Below are 11,259 nucleotides of genomic sequence, written 5' to 3' on the forward strand. Positions count from 1 at the left end.
TAATGACGTTACCAATCCATGGTGGCATGATTTTACAGCCAGTGGTTGGGACGATGTGAGTGATTCTATATTACATGGCTCAGAGAAACATCAAGAGCTTTCACTGAGCAATACTCTCATTAGTACAAGAGGCTTCACACCCACAATCACATTCTTCAGTCAGCGTTAAGGTGACACCAGCATGCTGATTAGAGAGGGGATTCTGCTCTTTAAACTATTATTGATGTTTGAGTAATCAAAACAGTGCTTTGATTTTCTCTTGCATAAAATGAAAAGTTTTTCTCTGCCTCTTTGAAAAGCAGTAACTGATGCAAGAAGTGCTAATTAATTCAACTAAGCAAAAGGCCTCCTTTATTTAAAGTTTTAGCAGTCAATAGACTTGTGTTTGTCATGCTTTTTCAGACATGTGAAGAAATTTGTTGCAAAGAAACGAATAGAGTGCAGGTTTCTTGCAGCAGAAGACAGATGCAGTCTCATATTCTCCTCTGTGAAGCTGCTATTCCCTCTGCATCATGCACATATCAACTGTAAAGAAAAGCTGACAGCACTATCACAGGATGGGAGGACAGAAAGCCCGTAGGACCTTCTACATATCAATAATGAGGGATGAGCTGCAGCTCTCATATGTTTCGTTTGAGTCTCAGGAGGATTTATTTAGAGGTGCCCTCAGCAGGCATCGCATAAAGCCTTAGGTTTCACATAGAGTGCCAGGATTTATAATTCATCTCTTTTACACAGCACAGACTGGTAAAATTAAGAAAATGTAGGTCAGAGGATTTGCAAGATATGTATGTGGACGATTAATAAGGATGAAAGAATTCTTCTTGCATACTTTTAGTGTATTTTCCACAAAAGGTGTGGAAATATGTATTTATCATAAGCTGCGCGTCTTTAAGATTTTGTTTTGATTGATGAGCATTTATGTTGTATCTCTGATGTAATTTTAATGTAGAAAATCACATTCGAAGATCTTTAAACCATCCTTCATTCTAAATTTATCTAGAACTTTGAAATTAAAGATTTGAATTTCTGAATTTTCTTTTACAGTGCAAAAGCAATCTCTACTAGATATTTTACGAAAACTTTTCTATGATTGGGTCACCAGTGTAAGATGTAAACAAGGGAAACCTTGCCATCCCTTTCTCCAGGAACACAGTTCAACTGAATTCAATTCAATAAAAAAAACATCTTTTTTATCCCAAAGTAAAAAGGATCTTCAAACAATCTGTGCAAAGTCCCGAGAGGAATTTGGTCATTCTTTATGTTGCAGTTATTTGGTTTGTCTTCTTTTTCTGTTTTCAGTGAATTAATTGAAACAATGGCCCAACAAAAACAAAACTCAGATCCCTGGGTGTTCGGTGTTACTTACCAATTTCACTGAGCTAAAGCCAAAATATGTTCAGCTAATGTTCAGCTAATGTCATAAAAATTGAAAACTGCTACGTTATTTACAGAAACAATAATTTGTTGTGGAAGGCCAATTCATTTCCAAATGTTTTTTCAGAGCCACTTGAGGATTTTTAGAGATCTAGTAGCCACGCAGGTCTCATATCTGAAGCAGATCTCATCTTCAGCTATGACCAATTGGTGAATCAACAGCTGCCTCTACAATGTTTTGAAAATTAAATATTTAAATTTCTGACATCACAGTTCAAATATCAATATTTTCTCAGCACATTAGGTCACATAAGTTTACATCCCAAGAGCTTTCTGACAGATCAAGCCCGACTGACACACAGTTGCACCTTAAATAATTTAAAAACCTCTTCAAATTAGGTTGATTGGTACAAGTAAGATTTAGAGGCTTCCAGTAAGTAAGAAAAGTTCAGTTATACAGCAACATTCAAGGATAAAAAGGGTTTTACAAAGAGAATACAAAGATCAAAACTTGATAAGAACCCAAATAAAAGACAAGAAGGAAGTAAAAAGAAAACAAATCCTTCAAAAGAGGATCTTAAGGAAAAGCATGTATGAATATATCTGAAGACAATGTAAGAAAAGGTGAAGGTTGTTCTACAGTCAATGTAAAACAGTCTGGAAGAATTTTCCTATCCAGTTTTTGGGACTATTCTGGTTCCAGAATCTGAGGGTTTGAGTTGGAATTTGTGGCTTTAAGTGCTGAGTAACATAGTTGAAAGTAATTAATGGCTTAAAAAGAAGCCATTAATTACTAATAGAAGTGTGAACAATCATCTCCAGCTTATATTTTGACACAAACATCCTTAGCTCTAAGATATTTTTCCATGATAATAGTTCTCCACAGGTTCTCCTGACTTACTTTCTGGAGACATTGATTGGTCTAGAAGAACACCAAAAACATGTAAAATCTTGGCTTGATTGGCAAGTTGAAAATGTAAATCTTACCGGAGTAAACCAACAAGATAAAATTGGTTACTTTTCAAAAAATGGTGGTTGAAGAATGGGATGCCATTCCAGACAGTAATTCATTTTCATTACACATGTCAGTATGCCACTAAAGTAAAAAAAAACAACAAAAAAAAACACAATTTAACAGTTGATGTGTTTCCTATAAATAAGCAACACAATTAAGATGAAATGTGAGAAAGTTTGTTCATGTGATAATCATCCTCCGGCTGCTTCTCATCTTCTTCTCCTTTGTAGTTTGTGCCAGTGACAGTATCTGATTGTTGACCATGTGATAATCAGATAGTCATTTTGGATTACCTGTTTTCTAGTTTTAGTGTTGAAAAGCAACATGATAATGTTCCATTATCATGGAAAGCAAAGGCTTCCCCACATTTCAAAGCCATAAAAAAGTCAAAGGCATTATCTTTTATGCACAAAATTGCTTTGAATTTAGCTCATTTGTCTGAAATCATTATAAATATTAGCTTACATTTAGAAAACTGCAACAAAAAAGTGCTTTTGTCACAGTTTTGCAAAATAAACTAAATTGATACGACTAAAAAGAAATGTGCTATTAAGGTTTGTTGTGGTGAAGAAAGAGGTTAATCAACGAGTGAAGTATTGGTCTACCTTCCAACACTCATTATGGTCACCTTTGGTTGAGTCAACATAGTATAATCAGTCAATGACCAGTAACACCCAGCCTGACAATAGATAACAGCAAACCATAGAAGTTGTACTGTGTTGTTAGCTTTTACTAAAGATCTTCTAGGAGGTTTTTCCTCTTGCAGAAGTAGCAAACCCGAGTTCAAACGTAGCTCTAACAGTCATTGCGGCGGTTGAACTGTGAGCAGAAGAGCACTCAGATCTGCCAACAACAAAAAGAACACACAGTTTGCCAGGGGTCCCAGCTGACCTGTGATAAGTATTTCAGAAATGAAATCAGAGGATTTCTTTAGCTGTTCCTCAGAATATTCAACCCTGTTATGCCTTATTTTTCTGCAATGCTCAAAAACAATAGTGGGAGGATTTTAAAAAATGACACAGAAAGAGAGGATCATAAAACACAGTACAAACTGCTTTGCTGAGATTTAATGTGATAGACCAATGCAAAGTAGTGCACAAATGGGAAAATTTGTGCACTACTTAAGGGAAAATTATATGTTGCCATCAATAGTTTTTACTAAAAATACTTGTATTCAGGGTTTTTATTTATGAACTCAGGTAGAAGAACTTGTTGATGGGATAACTACAGGTTGTGAACTCCACATCTCTAGTTTTTATGAGAAAGTAGAAAATATTAAAAAAAATAAATGTTGTTTGACATGTTGTTACGTCCACCAGGACGCCATATTTAAAAGGACACGTAGACAAAAGGATTCCAAGAAAAATATTCCTTTATTCATTTTTTCTTTTCTTTCAAACTTCCTTGTCCTTTTCTACTTGTTTTTTTTTCTGTAAAGGAAGGAAAGAACCCCTCTTCCCGTGTCCCAAAACGTAACAAAAAAGTAAGAGAAAAAAGTTCAACAGAAAGGTGGACCTGGTGAGCCGGTCCAAAGAAACAAAAAGGTACAGCAGGGGCCAACCCTATACAGGGCCGTCGAAGCCCCTGCTAGTACCAGACTAAAGAAAAATAGGGAAAAATAATAGCTATTAACACAAATGCCCGAAAACAGGACAACCGGACTCACCAGGCCAAAACAAACCAAAAAACACCCAAAAAATCCCCATGGCAGGCAGGAGGCATCACAAGGGTCCAAATGCCGACAAAGTTGGAGGAGCCTCCTCCGGGCGCATCCCTCTTGGAGGTGGAGATGGAGGTGGATGAGCGAGCTAGAGAGAGAGCGGCTGGGCGGGCCAACCATTACAACCCAGCCTATATATGTAGGCCGTCCTCGCCCACCAATTAAAGCCAAACTAATTACAAAAAAGAATCACTACCCTAAAAATATATTAAACACAAAACCACTCAACTTAAATCAATACAAAATTATTTAAGAAAATAAAAATAATTAGAGCGTGCCCAAAGAACATAACACCCCCACCCAAAGACTCTGAATCTTTGACGTGAGATTCAGAGAAAAAAAAAAAAAAAAAGTCTAGAGACGAGAGTGCATCGGCCACTACGTTGTCTTTACCCCGAACATGTTGGATCAAAATGTTAAAAGACTGAAGACGTAAAGACCAGTCCATTAAACGGCGATTTTTATTACGCATGCGGTCCAAGAAGACTAACGGATTATGGTCTGTGAAAACCACCACAGGTCCACTGGAACCGCCTACATACACCTCAAAGTGCTCTAAAGCCAAGACCAGCGCCGGTGTCTCTTTTTCAATGGTGGAGTACCATTTCTGATATTTGTCCAATTTCTTAGCAAAATAAGAAACCGGATGTTCCACCCCATCAGAACCATCCTGTAAAAGGACAGCTCCGACCCCCGAATCACATGCGTCCACGGCCAACTTAAACGGCATGTCAAAGCGAGGCGCAGACAACACCGGCCTTAACCAGTAGATGTTTAGTTTGCTCAAAAGCAGATTGACACCGATCAGACCAAATAAACGCTACTTTAGGACTAAGTAGGTATGTTAAAGGGGCAGCAACGAAGAAAAAAATTTTGCAGAACCCCCGATAGTAACCAACCATAGCCAAATACCGTCGCAACTCGGTATGACTGGTGGGTGCTGGCACAGACAAAATAGCCTCTACTTTAGCCTCAACGGGGCGCACTTGACCTCCCCCCACCCTTTTTCCAAGATAGGTCACTGTCGCATGGCCAAATTGGCATTTGGAGAGGTTAACGGTCAAATTAGCCTCACTCAGACGCGCAAAAACAGATTTTACATGTTCAATGTGCTCAGCCCATGTAGAAGAACAAATCACCAAATCATCCAAATAAGCCTCACAAAATGATAAACCGGACAAAACCACATTCATTAACCGTTGAAACGTCGCTGGGGCATTACGCATCCCAAAAGCCATCACAGTATATTGAAGGAAATCATCGGGTGTGACAAAAGCGGAAATTTCCTGGGCTCGCGCAGTTAAGGGTACTTGCCAGTATCCCTTCAGCAAATCCAGCTTGGTCACAAAGCGGGCAGCCCCAACATGATCCACACAATCTTCCATACGTGACAGTGGATAATCCGGCTTAGTCACCCCATTTACCTTCCTGAAGTCCGTACAAAAACGGTCTTCTCCATTGGCTTTAATAGTGAGGAGGCACGGCGAACTCCACGCACTACTGCTGACAACAGCCAGTCCATGTTTCACCATGTACTCCACCTGCGCTTTCAAACGGCCTCTCTTGTCCGGGTTCACTCTGTAAGGATGTTGTTTAATTGGCTTGGAATCACCAACATCAATGTCATGGCTGAGAACACGAGTCTGAGTGGGAATATCTGCAAACAATGACCTATAAGACTTCATCAAATTAATGACATCAGCCTGCTTGGAGAAATCAAGGTGAGACAACAAGAGAGGTAAACACCTCCGAATTTGAAACTGACCTTTAGAGGCATCAGGGAAAAATACGTCCTCTTCAGGTTCAGCACTGGACAGCTCCTCCCGTGCGTCCGCACCTGCTCCGACGCATGAGTCTGTTTGGTCACTGGACACACAACTAACCACTTTAGGCAGAGGAGGCGCACGCTCGATGTACGGTTTTAGCATATTAACATGACATAGACGTGACGCACGCCTTCGATCGGGAGTAGAGACCACATAATCTCTATCTCCGACTTTCCTCTTAATCACATAAGGGCCACTGTAACATGCGTGTAAGCTAGAACCAGGAACCAGAAGTAATACCAAAACTTTGTCACCAGGCTCAAAAACTCTCATGGTCGCTTTTCTGTCAAATAAAGACTTCATTTTAGCCTGTGCAGCTTGAAGGTTTTCTTTGGCTATTTCGCACGCACGGTTCAGCTTCAGTCGAAAGTTACTAACATAGTCCAATGAATTTTGGTCACTTTTCTCACACAACCAGTTCTCTTTTAATAGCTTTAAAGGACCACGAACTGTGTGAGCAAAAACCAAGTCGGACGGACTAAACCCCAATGATTCCTGAACCACCTCCCGTATAGCGAAAAGTTGTAAGTGTACACCTTCATTCCAGTCCTTTTCAAACTCCAAACAGTAGGTGCGAAGCATTGTTTTCAGCGTCTGATGGAAACGCTCGAGTGCGCCCTGGCTTTCCGGGTGATAAGCGCTGGAATAACAGTGCTTGATGTCAAGTTGTTTTAAAACCTGCGCAAATAAATACTTTAGACATAAAATTAGAACCCTGGTCAGTCTGCACCACCCGAGGCAAACCAAACAGCGAAAAACTTCGTTAAAGCCTTCACTACAACTGGCGTAGATATTTTTCGCACAGGAAAAACTTCTGGAAAACGAGTGGAGGTACAGATCACTGTGACCAAGAACTTATTCCCCGCTTTAGTTCGCGGCAACGGACCCACACAATCAACCAGGACACGTTCAAAAGGTTCAGAAATGGCTGGAATGGGATACAACGGAGCGGCAGGAATTATCTGGTTAGGTTTTCCAGAAAGCTGACAAAAATGACAGGAATTGCTATAGCACACAACATCACTTTTTAATCCTGGCCAAAAAAAATGTCGCAAAATGCGATCATAAGTTTTCCTTATGCCTAAATGACCTGCCAGTGGATTATCATGCGCTAAGCGCAGTATCTCTTCCCGATATGGAGTGGGGACAACAAGTTGTTTCACCATACTCCATTCTTCAACAGGGGAAACATTCAACGGAGTCCACTTACGCATCAAAATCCCATCATTCAGAAAATAACCAGTAGAGACAGAATCAGGCTCATCAGTTACTACATCGTTAAACAATGAACTTTTGTCAGTTTTTTTAAGTTCGATTAACTGTTGTTTCGACAGTGATAAAGCCTGTACATCCCCCATATTCTCATCCATTCTTTTCTTTAGTGGAACATTTTCGGATTCATTGTTGCATAGAAAACTGTCACTCAAGTCCAAATCATCCGTCTTGACCTCTTGTTGTTGACGCTTAAGTGCTGCGCGCATACCTACGCACGACGTGAACACATCAGGGAACGTACGAGCTAGCTCATTTGGACAAGTGCGCAACTCCGGGACGGGTATAACGTCAGGAGTAACTAACACTCGACCCCCAGCCAAGTCGTTGCCCATGATCATGGAGACGCCCGATATTGGAAAACTAGGACGCACCCCAACCACAGCGTCACCAGACCACAGCTCAGACTGGATCACAACTTTGTGCAGAGGAACCCCAATGTCCTGCATATCAAAACCACGAACTGGCACATCCGAACCGATAGCAGTGTCACCACTTAACGGTAAAATCCCCTCCAAAACAAAGGATTGTGAAGCCGCAGTATCCCGCAATATTTTAATAGGAATTTTTTCACCAGTAGGTGTCACTGAAACGAACCCATCCATAACAAAAGGCTTAAAATCAGCATATTCACAGAACTTTTTGTTTGATGATGACTGGGCATAGTGATTCACCGTTTCAATTAAAGCGACCAGTTTAGCATTCTTTTTCTTCAAAACCGGACAATTGACCACAATGTGTCCCTTCTTCTTACAATAAAAACATGTGACATTAGCCTTTAAGTCCACCTCATGAACCGATTTACTGTCAACACTGAGCGCAGCAAGAAGATCTGATTCTACAACAGAAGCAGGTTTTGTTCCGTCCTTCCGTTATTTTCAGATCTGTCAAATTTATTAAAGACATGTGATCGCTCAAAATTACTTTTATGCGTCAACATGTACTCGTCAACGAGCACTGCAGCTTTGGACACATCTGACACTTTATTTTCATTCAAGTAGGTGGTAACTTTCTCTGACAAGCAGTTTTTAAAATCTTCCATCAGAATGAGTTGCTTGAGTTGTGCAAAATCCTCAACCTTTTTAGCAGCGCACCAACGATCAAAGAGAATTTCTTTATCTCTAGCAAAATCTACATACGTTTGATTATATTGTTTCCTCAATCTGCGGAATTTTTGGCGATATGCCTCAGGCACCAATTCATATGCTCGCAAAATAGCACTTTTAACTATCAAAATCAAGGCTATCAGCCACAGATAAAGACGCATATGCCTCTTGCGCTTTGCCAGTTAATGCACATTGCAACAACAAAGTCCGCACATCTTTAGGCCATTTAAGTTTTAATGCCACTCTTTCAAACAATGTGAAATATTTATCAACATCTCGCTCATTAAATGGAGGAACCAAGCGAACATTTTTACTAACATCAAAATCATTTGATCGCGATTGCAAAGACCCAGCACCCAGCTCAAGTTCTTTCAAACGCAGTTCAGCTTGTATTTCCAATTTCCGTTGTTCAAAATACAGCTCCTTTTCTCGCAAAGCAAGCCGTCCTAATTCAACTTCAAGCTCCTTCAAACGAACTGGATCATCTGATAAAGCTTCCGCTGGAGACCCAGCAGAACTCTTTGACAAACTTGTATCAGGAAAAATCCCAACTTGAACCAGTGCTGCTAATAAACCAGCTTCAACTTTTTCTCGGTTAACACGCTTATTTACCGTAACTTTGAAATGATCGGCTACTAACAGCAACTGATCCTTTGTGCATCTACCCAAGGCCTCCAATGTGGGATTTGCAACAAAATCTTCTAGGTCAAACTCCATGTTCAGACCACAAATCACCACACTCTGTACTAAAAGCCCAAGCACAAAAAAGACTTACAAGAGCGCCACGCCCAATGTCCCAATTAGATCACTGCAACGCACTACACCTGGTCCAACCTGCACCGAAACCAAACATAATCACAAAACTGGACACAACTCACACCAGAACTCTTTGTTCAAAGTACTAATTGTTTTGACGAGCCCCCATAAATATGTTACGTCCACCAGGACGCCATATTTAAAAGGACACGTAGACAAAAGGAATCCAAGAAAAATATTCCTTTATTCATTTTTTCTTTTCTTTCAAACTTCCTTGTCCTTTTCTACTTGTTTTTTTTCTGTAAAGGAAGGAAAGAACCCCTCTTCCCGTGTCCCAAAACGTAACAAAAAAGTAAGAGAAAAAAGTTCAACAGAAAGGTGGACCTGGTGAGCCGGTCCAAAGAAACAAAAAGGTACAGCCGGGGGCCAACCCTATACAGGGCCGTCGAAGCCCCTGCTAGTACCAGACTAAAGAAAAATAGGGAAAAATAATATAAGCTATTAACACAAATGCCCGAAAACAGGACAACCGGACTCACCAGGCCAAAACAAACCAAAAAACACCCAAAAAATCCCCATGGCAGGCAGGAGGCCAGCCATGGGTCCAAATGCCGACAAAGTTGGAGGAGCCTCCTCCGGGCGCATCCCTCTTGGAGGTGGAGATGGAGGTGGATGAGCGAGCTAGAGAGAGAGCGGCTGGGCGGGCCAACCATTACAACCCAGCCTATACATGTAGGCCGTCCTCGCCCACCAATTAAAGCCAAACTAATTACAAAAAGAATCACTACCCTAAAAATATATTAAACACAAAACCACTCAACTTAAATCAATACAAAATTATTTAAGAAAATAAAAATAATTAGAGAGTGCCCAAAGAACATAACAATGTAGAACGAGGTACTTTGGTCATATGGGACCAAAACGCATCTGTCTGATGTACCAACAAATCACTCCACATGGAAGATTATTAATACTGAGCAGCAATAATAAAACATGGTGGTGGCAGCTTCAGATTGAAAAATGATAAAATCTAAACTTTGTTTTCCTTCCACTTCACAATTATACTTTACTTGTTAACTTTACTTGTTAATGTTGTGGTTACAATGTGGTAGTTTTTGAAAAATATTCATTCATATTTGCTACTGCTGTTGAATTGATGAAAGAAGAATCTGTTTCAAAGAAAGGTGAATTTGATTGATTTAAGCCTGTCGCCATTAAAAAAATCAGAATTTTTATAGTTTCCATATTTTTAGGGCTTCTTCGTTAAACAATAAAATGATCAACTTTGAGTCTAAAATCGTTATAAATATTAGCTTACATTTTTTACATTTCTGATAATTTTTTCCATTCATTTCTCAAACAGTAAGCACATTTTGGATGACCTGTTTTCTAGTTTTAGTGTTGAAAAGCAACAAAGGCTTCCCTACATTTCAAAGCCATAAAAATACATGATCTTTTATGCACAAAATTGCTTTGGGTGGAGCTCATTTGTCTCTCTCAGACCAGATGGAATTTCACCCTCAATTAGAAACTCTGTCACTTTGCTGACACTGAAAGTAAGTCCTGACACTTGACATGAATGCTCTGAAATATTAAAGGAAAAAAAAGCTATTGTTTGTTTAAATTTGGCAGCGGCACATAAATGGAATGCAGCCAGTGTACTAAAACCTGTCATGGGAATTATATGCCTGAACAGACAGGAAAATGCCACATTGATAGGAAAAATATTAGAATATGCTAGAATATATTAGAATAGTGTTTGTGACTGATGTTTAAAGAGGCTTTTGATAAAAGTGCCAAAAATGTGATCTCATTTAATCCCAGGAGAAGGATAAAGTAAAGATGACTTTCACAAGATTTTAAAACGTTCACAGTAACCCAACACAACACATTCCAGTCAGAAAAGGCTTTGCAATTTTTTAAAACCACAATGCCAAGAATGAAGGTTATGAGAAGGGATTGTTGCTGATAATCATTTTATTTCCAAACAGTCTGTAGCAGACAAGTGGAAAAGTATTTAACACAGTGAATTCTCTGCGAGATCAGAGATGGAATGTTCAAAACACTGCAAAAAATAAAAAAAACACACCAAAAACCAAAAAAAAGCCAAAAGCTCCATAAGGTCCAGCTGCAATGTTAAATGTTAAAGTTAATGACATGCCAGTTGGATCCAGACTAGAAGTCTGG

This window comes from Poeciliopsis prolifica, unplaced genomic scaffold (assembly GCF_027474105.1).
Source record: "Poeciliopsis prolifica strain line A6 unplaced genomic scaffold, Auburn_PproV2 SCAFFOLD196, whole genome shotgun sequence".
NCBI lineage: Eukaryota > Metazoa > Chordata > Actinopteri > Cyprinodontiformes > Poeciliidae > Poeciliopsis > Poeciliopsis prolifica.